Here is a 15991-nt window from a genome sequence, read left to right as displayed (position 1 = left end):
GAAAAATTTTCATCCCTCCCCCGGATTTGGGTTCAAACAGGTGATGGTGGTATAGTGGTGAGCATAGCTGCCTTCCAAGCAGTTGACCTGGGTTCAATTCCCAGCCATCGCAACCAAGCATTATATTTGCATCTTGCAGCCAAGAAAGCTTACAACCTTCAGCTACGATTTGGTTGACAGACATTAGGTACAAACTGCTGGCAGTGGAGGAGGGGTACAGCGACATGTTGGGTTGTCGTGGCCGGGTGTTTAAGGCGATGGACTTGAAATGCGTTGGGTTTTCCCTGAGCAGTTTCGTATACTGCCGATATCGTTATTTCTCATGTTGCATCTGCCGAATTGTTGGAGTTTGATCCTGGAAAGCAGGTCAGTTGCTTGCAAAGACTTTCCAATTTCCTGAGCGCTTACACACTCAGCGGCTCGTCTCCCCGTGTCAATCCGGTGACTCACAGACTTTTCTCAGCTGTTCAAGATATTGTATCGTCATCGAGAGCACTACTTATTAGTTATGAGCAATGTCATCATTGGCCCCCAGACAGTACTGGTTCGACGATTGTCTTGTGTGCTCAGCATGCACAGGGGATGTTGCTCAGTGGTACAGCGCATGCTTTGCATGTATGAGGCCCCGGGTTCATTAGCCGGTATTTCCATCAGCATAACTTCTGCTGACCTCGTCTTCAACTCTCAGAATGTGTGAGCTGAACATTTTCCACACAAGAAGTACATTCTCTTTGAACTTTGAGGGTTACATGCAGTTCGCAACAGCCTGCAGTAATTGACACAGCTCTTCTCAGAAGGCAAAGGTTCCTTTCTTGCACTCAGAGTTGCTATACATTTTCTGTCATGGCTAGCACATATTTCCCTCCATTTCATTTCATTTCAAGGTGTGTATTGAGGGTAATATGGCCCATGGAAAAAAAGAAGGCTTTTTGAAACAGGGATTTTGAGGCAGTTTGTGAAAGGGAAAACCGAGGCTCCATATGTTGTTGACTATGCGTGGATCCAAAGGGAACTTTCAGAGTGGTTGTTGTGGCCGAGTGGTTAAGGCGATGGACTAGAAATCCATTGGGGTCTCCCCGCGCAAGTTCGAATCCTGCCAACAACGAATGACAGTTTTAATCTCTCGGCGCAAATCGCTGTTGGACTACAGAAACTTCGGAGTAGTGAGGTATGCAGGTCCCTGCAGTAGCAGAAGAAACTGAAGACATGTTGAAGAGAGTGTGATCTTCTGCTTAACAAGCTTCCTTGCGTGGCTTCAAATGTTCTTGCACAATCTTAGTAAATATGGGTCATTGATGGCTACATCAACAGTGCTTGCTGCAGTCCAATCCGAGCACAAGCTTTGCTACACAAAACCCCTCTCCATGTAGCGCTAGTGGTATAGTGGCTAGCATAGCTGCCTTCCAAGCAGTTGACCTGGTTTTGATTCCCAGCTATCGCAGCTGGTTTCTTGGCATCCTCCAGAGTACACAATCTGCTTGTGTTGTTCTTTCCTAAATGTTATCAGTATGAGACATGGAAGGCACCTTACACAACGGTTGTTGTTATATTGCAAAGCAAAGGCGCATCCCACGACCTCTACCGCTTTCGATCCATGTTAAATTATGGATAACTGTAATATTAAAAAGTTTTCCTCCAGTCAAATGTTGCCACTGGTCATTAGAGAGATAGGAAAAATTTTCATCCCTCCCCCGGATTTGGGCTCAAACAGGCGATTGTGGTATAGTGGTGAGCATAGCTGCCTTCCAAGCAGTTGACCTGGGTTCGATTCCCGGCCATCGCAACCAAGCATCTTGCAGCCAAGAAAGCTTACAACCTTCAGCTACGATTTGGTTGACAGACATTAGGTACAAACTGCTGGCAGTGGAGGAGGGGTACAGCGACATGTTGGGTTGTCGTGGCCGGGTGTTTAAGGCGATGGACTTGAAATGCGTTGGGTTTTCCCTGAGCACTTTCGTATACTGCCGATATCGTTATTTCTCATGTTGCATCTGCTGAATTGTTGGAGTTTGATCCTGGAAAGCAGGTCAGTTGCTTGCAAAGACTTTCCAATTTCCTGAGCGCTTACACACTCAGCGGCTCGTCTCCCCGTGTCAATCCGGTGACTCACAGACTTTTCTCAGCTGTTCAAGATATTGTATCGTCATCGAGAGCACTACTTATTAGTTATGAGCAATGTCATCATTGGCCCCCAGACAGTACTGGTTCGACGATTGTCTTGTGTGCTCAGCATGCACAGGGGATGTTGCTCAGTGGTACAGCGCATGCTTTGCATGTATGAGGCCCCGGGTTCATTAGCCGGTATTTCCATCAGCATAACTTCTGCTGACCTCGTCTTCAACTCTCAGAATGTGTGAGCTGAACATTTTCCACACAAGAAGTACATTCTCTTTGAACTTTGAGGGTTACATGCAGTTCGCAACAGCCTGCAGTAATTGACACAGCTCTTCTCAGAAGGCAAAGGTTCCTTTCTTGCACTCAGAGTTGCTATACATTTTCTGTCATGGCTAGCACATATTTCCCTCCATTTCATTTCATTTCAAGGTGTGTATTGAGGGTAATATGGCCCATGGAAAAAAAGAAGGCTTTTTGAAACAGGGATTTTGAGGCAGTTTGTGAAAGGGAAAACCGAGGCTCCATATGTTGTTGACTATGCGTGGATCCAAAGGGAACTTCCAGAGTGGTTGTTGTGGCCGAGTGGTTAAGGCGATGGACTAGAAATCCATTGGGGTCTCCCCGCGCAAGTTCGTATCCTGCCAACAACGAATGACAGTTTTAATCTCTCGGCGCAAATCGCTGTTGGACTACAGAAACTTCGGAGTAGTGAGGTATGCAGGTCCCTGCAGTAGCAGAAGAAACTGAAGACATGTTGAAGAGAGTGTGATCTTCTGCTTAACAAGCTTCCTTGCGTGGCTTCAAATGTTCTTGCACAATCTTAGTAAATATGGGTCATTGATGGCTACATCAACAGTGCTTGCTGCAGTCCAATCCAAGCACAAGCTTTGCTACACAAAACCCCTCTCCATGTAGCGCTAGTGGTATAGTGGCTAGCATAGCTGCCTTCCAAGCAGTTGACCTGGTTTTGATTCCCAGCTATCGCAGCTGGTTTCTTGGCATCCTCCAGAGTACACAATCTGCTTGTGTTGTTCTTTCCTAAATGTTATCAGTATGAGACATGGAAGGCACCTTACACAACGGTTGTTGTTATATTGCAAAGCAAAGGCGCATCCCACGACCTCTACCGCTTTCGATCCATGTTAAATTATGGATAACTGTAATATTAAAAAGTTTTCCTCCAGTCAAATGTTGCCGCTGGTCATTAGAGAGATAGGAAAAATTTTCATCCCTCCCCCGGATTTGGGCTCAAACAGGCGATTGTGGTATAGTGGTGAGCATAGCTGCCTTCCAAGCAGTTGACCTGGGTTCGATTCCCGGCCATCGCAACCAAGCATTATATTTGCATCTTGCAGCCAAGAAAGCTTACAACCTTCAGCTACGATTTGGTTGACAGACATTAGGTACAAACTGCTGGCAGTGGAGGAGGGGTACAGCGACATGTTGGGTTGTCGTGGCCGGGTGTTTAAGGCGATGGACTTGAAATGCGTTGGGTTTTCCCTGAGCACTTTCGTATACTGCCGATATCGTTATTTCTCATGTTGCATCTGCTGAATTGTTGGAGTTTGATCCTGGAAAGCAGGTCAGTTGCTTGCAAAGACTTTCCAATTTCCTGAGCGCTTACACACTCAGCGGCTCGTCTCCCCGTGTCAATCCGGTGACTCACAGACTTTTCTCAGCTGTTCAAGATATTGTATCGTCATCGAGAGCACTACTTATTAGTTATGAGAAATGTCATCATTGGCCCCCAGACATTACTGGTTCGACGATTGTCTTGTGTGCTCAGCATGCACAGGGGATGTTGCTCAGTGGTACAGCGCATGCTTTGCATGTATGAGGCCCCGGGTTCATTAGCCGGTATTTCCATCAGCATAACTTCTGCTGACCTCGTCTTCAACTCTCAGAATGTGTGAGCTGAACATTTTCCACACAAGAAGTACATTCTCTTTGAACTTTGAGGGTTACATGCAGTTCGCAACAGCCTGCAGTAATTGACACAGCTCTTCTCAGAAGGCAAAGGTTCCTTTCTTGCACTCAGAGTTGCTATACATTTTCTGTCATGGCTAGCACATATTTCCCTCCATTTCATTTCATTTCAAGGTGTGTATTGAGGGTAATATGGCCCATGGAAAAAAAGAAGGCTTTTTGAAACAGGGATTTTGAGGCAGTTTGTGAAAGGGAAAACCGAGGCTCCATATGTTGTTGACTATGCGTGGATCCAAAGGGAACTTTCAGAGTGGTTGTTGTGGCCGAGTGGTTAAGGCGATGGACTAGAAATCAATTGGGGTCTCCCCGCGCAAGTTCGAATCCTGCCAACAACGAATGACAGTTTTAATCTCTCGGCGCAAATCGCTGTTGGACTACAGAAACTTTGGAGTAGTGAGGTATGCAGGTCCCTGCAGTAGCAGAAGAAACTGAAGACATGTTGAAGAGAGTGTGATCTTCTGCTTAACAAGCTTCCTTGCGTGGCTTCAAATGTTCTTGCACAATCTTAGTAAATATGGGTCATTGATGGCTACATCAACAGTGCTTGCTGCAGTCCAATCCGAGCACAAGCTTTGCTACACAAAACCCCTCTCCATGTAGCGCTAGTGGTATAGTGGCTAGCATAGCTGCCTTCCAAGCAGTTGACCTGGTTTTGATTCCCAGCTATCGCAGCTGGTTTCTTGGCATCCTCCAGAGTACACAATCTGCTTGTGTTGTTCTTTCCTAAATGTTATCAGTATGAGACATGGAAGGCACCTTACACAACGGTTGTTGTTATATTGCAAAGCAAAGGCGCATCCCACGACCTCTACCGCTTTCGATCCATGTTAAATTATGGATAACTGTAATATTAAAAAGTTTTCCTCCAGTCAAATGTTGCCACTGGCCATTAGAGAGATAGGAAAAATTTTCATCCCTCCCCCGGATTTGGGCTCAAACAGGCGATGGTGGTATAGTGGTGAGCATAGCTGCCTTCCAAGCAGTTGACCCGGGTTCGATTCCCGGCCATCGCAACCGAGCATTATATTTGCATCTTGCAGCCAAGAAAGCTTACAACCTTCAGCTACGATTTGGTTGACAGACATTAGGTACAAACTGCTGGCAGTGGAGGAGGGGTACAGCGACATGTTGGGTTGTCGTGGCCGGGTGTTTAAGGCGATGGACTTGAAATGCATTGGGTTTTCCCTGAGCAGCTTCGTATACTGCCAATATCGTTATTTCTCATGTTGCATCTGCTGAATTGTTGGAGTTTGATCCTGGAAAGCAGGTCAGTTGCTTGCAAAGACTTTCCAATTTCCTGAGCGCTTACACACTCAGCGGCTCGTCTCCCCGTGTCAATCCGGTGACTCACAGACTTTTCTCAGCTGTTCAAGATATTGTATCGTCATCGAGAGCACTACTTATTAGCTATGAGAAATGTCATCATTGGCCCCCAGACAGTACTGGTTCGACGATTGTCTTGTGTGCTCAGCATGCACAGGGGATGTTGCTCAGTGGTACAGCGCATGCTTTGCATGTATGAGGCCCCGGGTTCATTAGCCGGTATTTCCATCAGCATAACTTCTGCTGACCTCGTCTTCAACTCTCAGAATGTGTGAGCTGAACATTTTCCACACAAGAAGTACATTCTCTTTGAACTTTGAGGGTTACATGCAGTTCGCAACAGCCTGCAGTAATTGACACAGCTCTTCTCAGAAGGCAAAGGTTCCTTTCTTGCACTCAGAGTTGCTATACATTTTCTGTCATGGCTAGCACATATTTCCCTCCATTTCATTTCATTTCAAGGTGTGTATTGAGGGTAATATGGCCCATGGAAAAAAAGAAGGCTTTTTGAAACAGGGATTTTGAGGCAGTTTGTGAAAGGGAAAACCGAGGCTCCATATGTTGTTGACTATGCGTGGATCCAAAGGGAACTTTCAGAGTGGTTGTTGTGGCCGAGTGGTTAAGGCGATGGACTAGAAATCCATTGGGATCTCCCCGCGCAAGTTCAAATCCTGCCAACAACGAATGACAGTTTTAATCTCTCGGCGCAAATCGCTGTTGGACTACAGAAACTTCGGAGTAGTGAGGTATGCAGGTCCCTGCAGTAGCAGAAGAAACTGAAGACATGTTGAAGAGGGTGTGATCTTCTGCTTAACAAGCTTCCTTGCGTGGCTTCAAATGTTCTTGCACAATCTTAGTAAATATGGGTCATTGATGGCTACATCAACAGTGCTTGCTGCAGTCCAATCCGAGCACAAGCTTTGCTACACAAAACCCCTCTCCATGTAGCGCTAGTGGTATAGTGGCTAGCATAGCTGCCTTCCAAGCAGTTGACCTGGTTTTGATTCCCAGCTATCGCAGCTGGTTTCTTGGCATCCTCCAGAGTACACAATCTGCTTGTGTTGTTCTTTCCTAAATGTTATCAGTATGAGACATGGAAGGCACCTTACACAACGGTTGTTGTTATATTGCAAAGCAAAGGCGCATCCCACGACCTCTACCGCTTTCGATCCATGTTAAATTATGGATAACTGTAATATTAAAAAGTTTTCCTCCAGTCAAATGTTGCCACTGGTCATTAGAGAGATAGGAAAAATTTTCATCCCTCCCCCGGATTTGGGTTCAAACAGGCGATGGTGGTATAGTGGTGAGCATAGCTGCCTTCCAAGCAGTTGACCCGGGTTCGATTCCCGGCCATCGCAACAGAGCATTATATTTGCATCTTGCAGCCAAGAAAGCTTACAACCTTCAGCTACGATTTGGTTGACAGACATTAGGTACAAACTGCTGGCAGTGGAGGAGGGGTACAGCAACATGTTGGGTTGTCGTGGCCGGGTGTTTAAGGCGATGGACTTGAAATGCGTTGGGTTTTCCCTGAGCACTTTCGTATACTGCCGATATCGTTATTTCTCATGTTGCATCTGCTGAATTGTTGGAGTTTGATCCTGGAAAGCAGGTCAGTTGCTTGCAAAGACTTTCCAATTTCCTGAGCGCTTACACACTCAGCGGCTCGTCTCCCCGTGTCAATCCGGTGACTCACAGACTTTTCTCAGCTGTTCAAGATATTGTATCGTCATCGAGAGCACTACTTATTAGCTATGAGAAATGTCATCATTGGCCCCCAGACAGTACTGGTTCGACGATTGTCTTGTGTGCTCAGCATGCACAAGGGATGTTGCTCAGTGGTACAGCGCATGCTTTGCATGTATGAGGCCCCGGGTTCATTAGCCGGTATTTCCATCAGCATAACTTCTGCTGACCTCGTCTTCAACTCTCAGAATGTGTGAGCTGAACATTTTCCACACAAGAAGTACATTCTCTTTGAACTTTGAGGGTTACATGCAGTTCGCAACAGCCTGCAGTAATTGACACAGCTCTTCTCAGAAGGCAAAGGTTCCTTTCTTGCACTCAGAGTTGCTATACATTTTCTGTCATGGCTAGCACATATTTCCCTCCATTTCATTTCATTTCAAGGTGTGTATTGAGGGTAATATGGCCCATGGAAAAAAAGAAGGCTTTTTGAAACAGGGATTTTGAGGCAGTTTGTGAAAGGGAAAACCGAGGCTCCATATGTTGTTGACTATGTGTGGATCCAAAGGGAACTTCCAGAGTGGTTGTTGTGGCCGAGTGGTTAAGGCGATGGACTAGAAATCCATTGGGGTCTCCCCGCGCAAGTTCAAATCCTGCCAACAACGAATGACAGTTTTAATCTCTCGGCGCAAATCGCTGTTGGACTACAGAAACTTCGGAGTAGTGAGGTATGCAGGTCCCTGCAGTAGCAGAAGAAACTGAAGACATGTTGAAGAGAGTGTGATCTTCTGCTTAACAAGCTTCCTTGCGTGGCTTCAAATGTTCTTGCACAATCTTAGTAAATATGGGTCATTGATGGCTACATCAACAGTGCTTGCTGCAGTCCAATCCGAGCACAAGCTTTGCTACACAAAACCCCTCTCCATGTAGCGCTAGTGGTATAGTGGCTAGCATAGCTGCCTTCCAAGCAGTTGACCTGGTTTTGATTCCCAGCTATCGCAGCTGGTTTCTTGGCATCCTCCAGAGTACACAATCTGCTTGTGTTGTTCTTTCCTAAATGTTATCAGTATGAGACATGGAAGGCACCTTACACAACGGTTGTTGTTATATTGCAAAGCAAAGGCGCATCCCACGACCTCTACCGCTTTCGATCCATGTTAAATTATGGATAACTGTAATATTAAAAAGTTTTCCTCCAGTCAAATGTTGCCACTGGTCATTAGAGAGATAGGAAAAATTTTCATCCCTCCCCCGGATTTGGGTTCAAACAGGCGATGGTGGTATAGTGGTGAGCATAGCTGCCTTCCAAGCAGTTGACCCGGGTTCGATTCCCGGCCATCGCAACAGAGCATTATATTTGCATCTTGCAGCCAAGAAAGCTTACAACCTTCAGCTACGATTTGGTTGACAGACATTAGGTACAAACTGCTGGCAGTGGAGGAGGGGTACAGCGACATGTTGGGTTGTCGTGGCCGGGTGTTTAAGGCGATGGACTTGAAATGCGTTGGGTTTTCCCTGAGCAGCTTCGTATACTGCCAATATCGTTATTTCTCATGTTGCATCTGCTGAATTGTTGGAGTTTGATCCTGGAAAGCAGGTCAGTTGCTTGCAAAGACTTTCCAATTTCCTGAGCGCTTACACACTCAGCGGCTCGTCTCCCCGTGTCAATCCGGTGACTCACAGACTTTTCTCAGCTGTTCAAGATATTGTATCGTCATCGAGAGCACTACTTATTAGCTATGAGAAATGTCATCATTGGCCCCCAGACAGTACTGGTTCGACGATTGTCTTGTGTGCTCAGCATGCACAGGGGATGTTGCTCAGTGGTACAGCGCATGCTTTGCATGTATGAGGCCCCGGGTTCATTAGCCGGTATTTCCATCAGCATAACTTCTGCTGACCTCGTCTTCAACTCTCAGAATGTGTGAGCTGAACATTTTCCACACAAGAAGTACATTCTCTTTGAACTTTGAGGGTTACATGCAGTTCGCAACAGCCTGCAGTAATTGACACAGCTCTTCTCAGAAGGCAAAGGTTCCTTTCTTGCACTCAGAGTTGCTATACATTTTCTGTCATGGCTAGCACATATTTCCCTCCATTTCATTTCATTTCAAGGTGTGTATTGAGGGTAATATGGCCCATGGAAAAAAAGAAGGCTTTTTGAAACAGGGATTTTGAGGCAGTTTGTGAAAGGGAAAACCGAGGCTCCATATGTTGTTGACTATGCGTGGATCCAAAGGGAACTTCCAGAGTGGTTGTTGTGGCCGAGTGGTTAAGGCGATGGACTAGAAATCCATTGGGGTCTCCCCGCGCAAGTTCGAATCCTGCCAACAACGAATGACAGTTTTAATCTCTCGGCGCAAATCGCTGTTGGACTACAGAAACTTCGGAGTAGTGAGGTATGCAGGTCCCTGCAGTAGCAGAAGAAACTGAAGACATGTTGAAGAGAGTGTGATCTTCTGCTTAACAAGCTTCCTTGCGTGGCTTCAAATGTTCTTGCACAATCTTAGTAAATATGGGTCATTGATGGCTACATCAACAGTGCTTGCTGCAGTCCAATCCAAGCACAAGCTTTGCTACACAAAACCCCTCTCCATGTAGCGCTAGTGGTATAGTGTCTAGCATAGCTGCCTTCCAAGCAGTTGACCTGGTTTTGATTCCCAGCTATCGCAGCTGGTTTCTTGGCATCCTCCAGAGTACACAATCTGCTTGTGTTGTTCTTTCCTAAATGTTATCAGTATGAGACATGGAAGGCACCTTACACAACGGTTGTTGTTATATTGCAAAGCAAAGGCGCATCCCACGACCTCTACCGCTTTCGATCCATGTTAAATTATGGATAACTGTAATATTAAAAAGTTTTCCTCCAGTCAAATGTTGCCACTGGTCATTAGAGAGATAGGAAAAATTTTCATCCCTCCCCCGGATTTGGGTTCAAACAGGTGATGGTGGTATAGTGGTGAGCATAGCTGCCTTCCAAGCAGTTGACCCGGGTTCAATTCCCAGCCATCGCAACCAAGCATTATATTTGCATCTTGCAGCCAAGAAAGCTTACAACCTTCAGCTACGATTTGGTTGACAGACATTAGGTACAAACTGCTGGCAGTGGAGGAGGGGTACAGCGACATGTTGGGTTGTCGTGGCCGGGTGTTTAAGGCGATGGACTTGAAATGCGTTGGGTTTTCCCTGAGCAGTTTCGTATACTGCCGATATCGTTATTTCTCATGTTGCATCTGCCGAATTGTTGGAGTTTGATCCTGGAAAGCAGGTCAGTTGCTTGCAAAGACTTTCCAATTTCCTGAGCGCTTACACACTCAGCGGCTCGTCTCCCCGTGTCAATCCGGTGACTCACAGACTTTTCTCAGCTGTTCAAGATATTGTATCGTCATCGAGAGCACTACTTATTAGTTATGAGCAATGTCATCATTGGCCCCCAGACAGTACTGGTTCGACGATTGTCTTGTGTGCTCAGCATGCACAGGGGATGTTGCTCAGTGGTACAGCACATGCTTTGCATGTATGAGGCCCCGGGTTCATTAGCCGGTATTTCCATCAGCATAACTTCTGCTGACCTCGTCTTCAACTCTCAGAATGTGTGAGCTGAACATTTTCCACACAAGAAGTACATTCTCTTTGAACTTTGAGGGTTACATGCAGTTCGCAACAGCCTGCAGTAATTGACACAGCTCTTCTCAGAAGGCAAAGGTTCCTTTCTTGCACTCAGAGTTGCTATACATTTTCTGTCATGGCTAGCACATATTTCCCTCCATTTCATTTCATTTCAAGGTGTGTATTGAGGGTAATATGGCCCATGGAAAAAAAGAAGGCTTTTTGAAACAGGGATTTTGAGGCAGTTTGTGAAAGGGAAAACCGAGGCTCCATATGTTGTTGACTATGCGTGGATCCAAAGGGAACTTTCAGAGTGGTTGTTGTGGCCGAGTGGTTAAGGCGATGGACTAGAAATCCATTGGGGTCTCCCCGCGCAAGTTCGAATCCTGCCAACAACGAATGACAGTTTTAATCTCTCGGCGCAAATCGCTGTTGGACTACAGAAACTTCGGAGTAGTGAGGTATGCAGGTCCCTGCAGTAGCAGAAGAAACTGAAGACATGTTGAAGAGAGTGTGATCTTCTGCTTAACAAGCTTCCTTGCGTGGCTTCAAATGTTCTTGCACAATCTTAGTAAATATGGGTCATTGATGGCTACATCAACAGTGCTTGCTGCAGTCCAATCCGAGCACAAGCTTTGCTACACAAAACCCCTCTCCATGTAGCGCTAGTGGTATAGTGGCTAGCATAGCTGCCTTCCAAGCAGTTGACCTGGTTTTGATTCCCAGCTATCGCAGCTGGTTTCTTGGCATCCTCCAGAGTACACAATCTGCTTGTGTTGTTCTTTCCTAAATGTTATCAGTATGAGACATGGAAGGCACCTTACACAACAGTTGTTGTTATATTGCAAAGCAAAGGCGCATCCCACGACCTCTACCGCTTTCGATCCATGTTAAATTATGGATAACTGTAATATTAAAAAGTTTTCCTCCAGTCAAATGTTGCCACTGGTCATTAGAGAGATAAGAAAAATTTTCATCCCTCCCCCGGATTTGGGTTCAAACAGGCGATGGTGGTATAGTGGTGAGCATAGCTGCCTTCCAAGCAGTTGACCCGGGTTCGATTCCCGGCCATCGCAACCGAGCATTATATTTGCATCTTGCAGCCAAGAAAGCTTACAACCTTCAGCTACGATTTGGTTGACAGACATTAGGTACAAACTGCTGGCAGTGGAGGAGGGGTACAGCGACATGTTGGGTTGTCGTGGCCGGGTGTTTAAGGCGATGGACTTGAAATGCGTTGGGTTTTCCCTGAGCACTTTCGTATACTGCCGATATCGTTATTTCTCATGTTGCATCTGCTGAATTGTTGGAGTTTGATCCTGGAAAGCAGGTCAGTTGCTTGCAAAGACTTTCCAATTTCCTGAGCGCTTACACACTCAGCGGCTCGTCTCCCCGTGTCAATCCGGTGACTCACAGACTTTTCTCAGCTGTTCAAGATATTGTATCGTCATCGAGAGCACTACTTATTAGTTATGAGCAATGTCATCATTGGCCCCCAGACAGTACTGGTTCGACGATTGTCTTGTGTGCTCAGCATGCACAGGGGATGTTGCTCAGTGGTACAGCGAATGCTTTACATGTATGAGGCCCCGGGTTCATTAGCCGATATTTCCATCAGCATAACTTCTGCTGACCTCGTCTTCAATTCTCAGAATGTGTGAGCTGAACATTTTCCACACAAGAAGTACATTCTCTTTGAACTTTGAGGGTTACATGCAGTTCGCAACAGCCTGCAGTAACTGACACAGCTCTTCTCAGAAGGCAAAGGTTCCTTTCTTGCACTCAGAGTTGCTATACATTTTCTGTCATGGCTAGCACATATTTCCCTCCATTTCATTTCATTTCAAGGTGTGTATTGAGGGTAATATGGCCCATGGAAAAAAAGAAGGCTTTTTGAAACAGGGATTTTGAGGCAGTTTGTGAAAGGGAAAACCGAGGCTCCATATGTTGTTGACTATGCGTGGATCCAAAGGGAACTTCCAGAGTGGTTGTTGTGGCCGAGTGGTTAAGGCGATGGACTAGAAATCCATTGGGGTCTCCCCGCGCAAGTTCGAATCCTGCCAACAACGAATGACAGTTTTAATCTCTCGGCGCAAATCGCTGTTGGACTACAGAAACTTCGGAGTAGTGAGGTATGCAGGTCCCTGCAGTAGCAGAAGAAACTGAAGACATGTTGAAGAGAGTGTGATCTTCTGCTTAACAAGCTTCCTTGCGTGGCTTCAAATGTTCTTGCACAATCTTAGTAAATATGGGTCATTGATGGCTACATCAACAGTGCTTGCTGCAGTCCAATCCAAGCACAAGCTTTGCTACACAAAACCCCTCTCCATGTAGCGCTAGTGGTATAGTGTCTAGCATAGCTGCCTTCCAAGCAGTTGACCTGGTTTTGATTCCCAGCTATCGCAGCTGGTTTCTTGGCATCCTCCAGAGTACACAATCTGCTTGTGTTGTTCTTTCCTAAATGTTATCAGTATGAGACATGGAAGGCACCTTACACAACGGTTGTTGTTATATTGCAAAGCAAAGGCGCATCCCACGACCTCTACCGCTTTCGATCCATGTTAAATTATGGATAACTGTAATATTAAAAAGTTTTCCTCCAGTCAAATGTTGCCACTGGTCATTAGAGAGATAGGAAAAATTTTCATCCCTCCCCCGGATTTGGGTTCAAACAGGTGATGGTGGTATAGTGGTGAGCATAGCTGCCTTCCAAGCAGTTGACCCGGGTTCAATTCCCAGCCATCGCAACCAAGCATTATATTTGCATCTTGCAGCCAAGAAAGCTTACAACCTTCAGCTACGATTTGGTTGACAGACATTAGGTACAAACTGCTGGCAGTGGAGGAGGGGTACAGCGACATGTTGGGTTGTCGTGGCCGGGTGTTTAAGGCGATGGACTTGAAATGCGTTGGGTTTTCCCTGAGCAGTTTCGTATACTGCCGATATCGTTATTTCTCATGTTGCATCTGCCGAATTGTTGGAGTTTGATCCTGGAAAGCAGGTCAGTTGCTTGCAAAGACTTTCCAATTTCCTGAGCGCTTACACACTCAGCGGCTCGTCTCCCCGTGTCAATCCGGTGACTCACAGACTTTTCTCAGCTGTTCAAGATATTGTATCGTCATCGAGAGCACTACTTATTAGTTATGAGCAATGTCATCATTGGCCCCCAGACAGTACTGGTTCGACGATTGTCTTGTGTGCTCAGCATGCACAGGGGATGTTGCTCAGTGGTACAGCACATGCTTTGCATGTATGAGGCCCCGGGTTCATTAGCCGGTATTTCCATCAGCATAACTTCTGCTGACCTCGTCTTCAACTCTCAGAATGTGTGAGCTGAACATTTTCCACACAAGAAGTACATTCTCTTTGAACTTTGAGGGTTACATGCAGTTCGCAACAGCCTGCAGTAATTGACACAGCTCTTCTCAGAAGGCAAAGGTTCCTTTCTTGCACTCAGAGTTGCTATACATTTTCTGTCATGGCTAGCACATATTTCCCTCCATTTCATTTCATTTCAAGGTGTGTATTGAGGGTAATATGGCCCATGGAAAAAAAGAAGGCTTTTTGAAACAGGGATTTTGAGGCAGTTTGTGAAAGGGAAAACCGAGGCTCCATATGTTGTTGACTATGCGTGGATCCAAAGGGAACTTTCAGAGTGGTTGTTGTGGCCGAGTGGTTAAGGCGATGGACTAGAAATCCATTGGGGTCTCCCCGCGCAAGTTCGAATCCTGCCAACAACGAATGACAGTTTTAATCTCTCGGCGCAAATCGCTGTTGGACTACAGAAACTTCGGAGTAGTGAGGTATGCAGGTCCCTGCAGTAGCAGAAGAAACTGAAGACATGTTGAAGAGAGTGTGATCTTCTGCTTAACAAGCTTCCTTGCGTGGCTTCAAATGTTCTTGCACAATCTTAGTAAATATGGGTCATTGATGGCTACATCAACAGTGCTTGCTGCAGTCCAATCCGAGCACAAGCTTTGCTACACAAAACCCCTCTCCATGTAGCGCTAGTGGTATAGTGGCTAGCATAGCTGCCTTCCAAGCAGTTGACCTGGTTTTGATTCCCAGCTATCGCAGCTGGTTTCTTGGCATCCTCCAGAGTACACAATCTGCTTGTGTTGTTCTTTCCTAAATGTTATCAGTATGAGACATGGAAGGCACCTTACACAACAGTTGTTGTTATATTGCAAAGCAAAGGCGCATCCCACGACCTCTACCGCTTTCGATCCATGTTAAATTATGGATAACTGTAATATTAAAAAGTTTTCCTCCAGTCAAATGTTGCCACTGGTCATTAGAGAGATAAGAAAAATTTTCATCCCTCCCCCGGATTTGGGTTCAAACAGGCGATGGTGGTATAGTGGTGAGCATAGCTGCCTTCCAAGCAGTTGACCCGGGTTCGATTCCCGGCCATCGCAACCGAGCATTATATTTGCATCTTGCAGCCAAGAAAGCTTACAACCTTCAGCTACGATTTGGTTGACAGACATTAGGTACAAACTGCTGGCAGTGGAGGAGGGGTACAGCGACATGTTGGGTTGTCGTGGCCGGGTGTTTAAGGCGATGGACTTGAAATGCGTTGGGTTTTCCCTGAGCACTTTCGTATACTGCCGATATCGTTATTTCTCATGTTGCATCTGCTGAATTGTTGGAGTTTGATCCTGGAAAGCAGGTCAGTTGCTTGCAAAGACTTTCCAATTTCCTGAGCGCTTACACACTCAGCGGCTCGTCTCCCCGTGTCAATCCGGTGACTCACAGACTTTTCTCAGCTGTTCAAGATATTGTATCGTCATCGAGAGCACTACTTATTAGTTATGAGCAATGTCATCATTGGCCCCCAGACAGTACTGGTTCGACGATTGTCTTGTGTGCTCAGCATGCACAGGGGATGTTGCTCAGTGGTACAGCGAATGCTTTACATGTATGAGGCCCCGGGTTCATTAGCCGATATTTCCATCAGCATAACTTCTGCTGACCTCGTCTTCAATTCTCAGAATGTGTGAGCTGAACATTTTCCACACAAGAAGTACATTCTCTTTGAACTTTGAGGGTTACATGCAGTTCGCAACAGCCTGCAGTAACTGACACAGCTCTTCTCAGAAGGCAAAGGTTCCTTTCTTGCACTCAGAGTTGCTATACATTTTCTGTCATGGCTAGCACATATTTCCCTCCATTTCATTTCATTTCAAGGTGTGTATTGAGGGTAATATGGCCCATGGAAAAAAAGAAGGCTTTTTGAAACAGGGATTTTGAGGCAGTTTGTGAAAGG

General features: G+C 46.0%; 19 non-coding genes across 19 annotated transcripts; all 19 read left to right on the top strand.

The window, feature by feature from the left end:
* The first annotated feature begins 40 nt into the window (after window positions 1–40).
* trnag-ucc (transfer RNA glycine (anticodon UCC)) lies at window positions 41–112 on the top strand. The gene has a single exon. It is a non-coding gene; the product is annotated as a tRNA-Gly (tRNA).
* Window positions 113–1023: 911 nt separating this feature from the next.
* trnas-aga (transfer RNA serine (anticodon AGA)) lies at window positions 1024–1105 on the top strand. Its single transcript has one exon. It is a non-coding gene; the product is annotated as a tRNA-Ser (tRNA).
* Window positions 1106–1711: 606 nt separating this feature from the next.
* On the top strand, window positions 1712–1783 carry trnag-ucc (transfer RNA glycine (anticodon UCC)). The gene has a single exon. It is a non-coding gene; the product is annotated as a tRNA-Gly (tRNA).
* A 900-nt stretch (window positions 1784–2683) lies between these two features.
* trnas-aga (transfer RNA serine (anticodon AGA)) lies at window positions 2684–2765 on the top strand. Its single transcript has one exon. It is a non-coding gene; the product is annotated as a tRNA-Ser (tRNA).
* A 606-nt stretch (window positions 2766–3371) lies between these two features.
* On the top strand, window positions 3372–3443 carry trnag-ucc (transfer RNA glycine (anticodon UCC)). Its single transcript has one exon. It is a non-coding gene; the product is annotated as a tRNA-Gly (tRNA).
* Window positions 3444–4354: 911 nt separating this feature from the next.
* trnas-aga (transfer RNA serine (anticodon AGA)) lies at window positions 4355–4436 on the top strand. The gene has a single exon. It is a non-coding gene; the product is annotated as a tRNA-Ser (tRNA).
* A 606-nt stretch (window positions 4437–5042) lies between these two features.
* Window positions 5043–5114, top strand: trnag-ucc (transfer RNA glycine (anticodon UCC)). Its single transcript has one exon. It is a non-coding gene; the product is annotated as a tRNA-Gly (tRNA).
* Window positions 5115–6025: 911 nt separating this feature from the next.
* Window positions 6026–6107, top strand: trnas-aga (transfer RNA serine (anticodon AGA)). Its single transcript has one exon. It is a non-coding gene; the product is annotated as a tRNA-Ser (tRNA).
* Window positions 6108–6713: 606 nt separating this feature from the next.
* Window positions 6714–6785, top strand: trnag-ucc (transfer RNA glycine (anticodon UCC)). Its single transcript has one exon. It is a non-coding gene; the product is annotated as a tRNA-Gly (tRNA).
* Window positions 6786–7696: 911 nt separating this feature from the next.
* On the top strand, window positions 7697–7778 carry trnas-aga (transfer RNA serine (anticodon AGA)). Its single transcript has one exon. It is a non-coding gene; the product is annotated as a tRNA-Ser (tRNA).
* A 606-nt stretch (window positions 7779–8384) lies between these two features.
* trnag-ucc (transfer RNA glycine (anticodon UCC)) lies at window positions 8385–8456 on the top strand. Its single transcript has one exon. It is a non-coding gene; the product is annotated as a tRNA-Gly (tRNA).
* A 911-nt stretch (window positions 8457–9367) lies between these two features.
* On the top strand, window positions 9368–9449 carry trnas-aga (transfer RNA serine (anticodon AGA)). Its single transcript has one exon. It is a non-coding gene; the product is annotated as a tRNA-Ser (tRNA).
* A 606-nt stretch (window positions 9450–10055) lies between these two features.
* trnag-ucc (transfer RNA glycine (anticodon UCC)) lies at window positions 10056–10127 on the top strand. Its single transcript has one exon. It is a non-coding gene; the product is annotated as a tRNA-Gly (tRNA).
* Window positions 10128–11038: 911 nt separating this feature from the next.
* On the top strand, window positions 11039–11120 carry trnas-aga (transfer RNA serine (anticodon AGA)). Its single transcript has one exon. It is a non-coding gene; the product is annotated as a tRNA-Ser (tRNA).
* A 606-nt stretch (window positions 11121–11726) lies between these two features.
* trnag-ucc (transfer RNA glycine (anticodon UCC)) lies at window positions 11727–11798 on the top strand. Its single transcript has one exon. It is a non-coding gene; the product is annotated as a tRNA-Gly (tRNA).
* Window positions 11799–12709: 911 nt separating this feature from the next.
* trnas-aga (transfer RNA serine (anticodon AGA)) lies at window positions 12710–12791 on the top strand. Its single transcript has one exon. It is a non-coding gene; the product is annotated as a tRNA-Ser (tRNA).
* A 606-nt stretch (window positions 12792–13397) lies between these two features.
* On the top strand, window positions 13398–13469 carry trnag-ucc (transfer RNA glycine (anticodon UCC)). Its single transcript has one exon. It is a non-coding gene; the product is annotated as a tRNA-Gly (tRNA).
* Window positions 13470–14380: 911 nt separating this feature from the next.
* trnas-aga (transfer RNA serine (anticodon AGA)) lies at window positions 14381–14462 on the top strand. The gene has a single exon. It is a non-coding gene; the product is annotated as a tRNA-Ser (tRNA).
* Window positions 14463–15068: 606 nt separating this feature from the next.
* Window positions 15069–15140, top strand: trnag-ucc (transfer RNA glycine (anticodon UCC)). Its single transcript has one exon. It is a non-coding gene; the product is annotated as a tRNA-Gly (tRNA).
* Window positions 15141–15991: the final 851 nt, after the last annotated feature.

The sequence above is a fragment of the Labrus bergylta genome, chromosome 15, assembly GCF_963930695.1.
Source record: "Labrus bergylta chromosome 15, fLabBer1.1, whole genome shotgun sequence".
Lineage (NCBI taxonomy): Eukaryota > Metazoa > Chordata > Actinopteri > Labriformes > Labridae > Labrus > Labrus bergylta.
The sequence above is the reverse complement of the archived record's forward strand: the minus strand, read 5'-3'. Positions and strand labels throughout refer to the sequence as shown.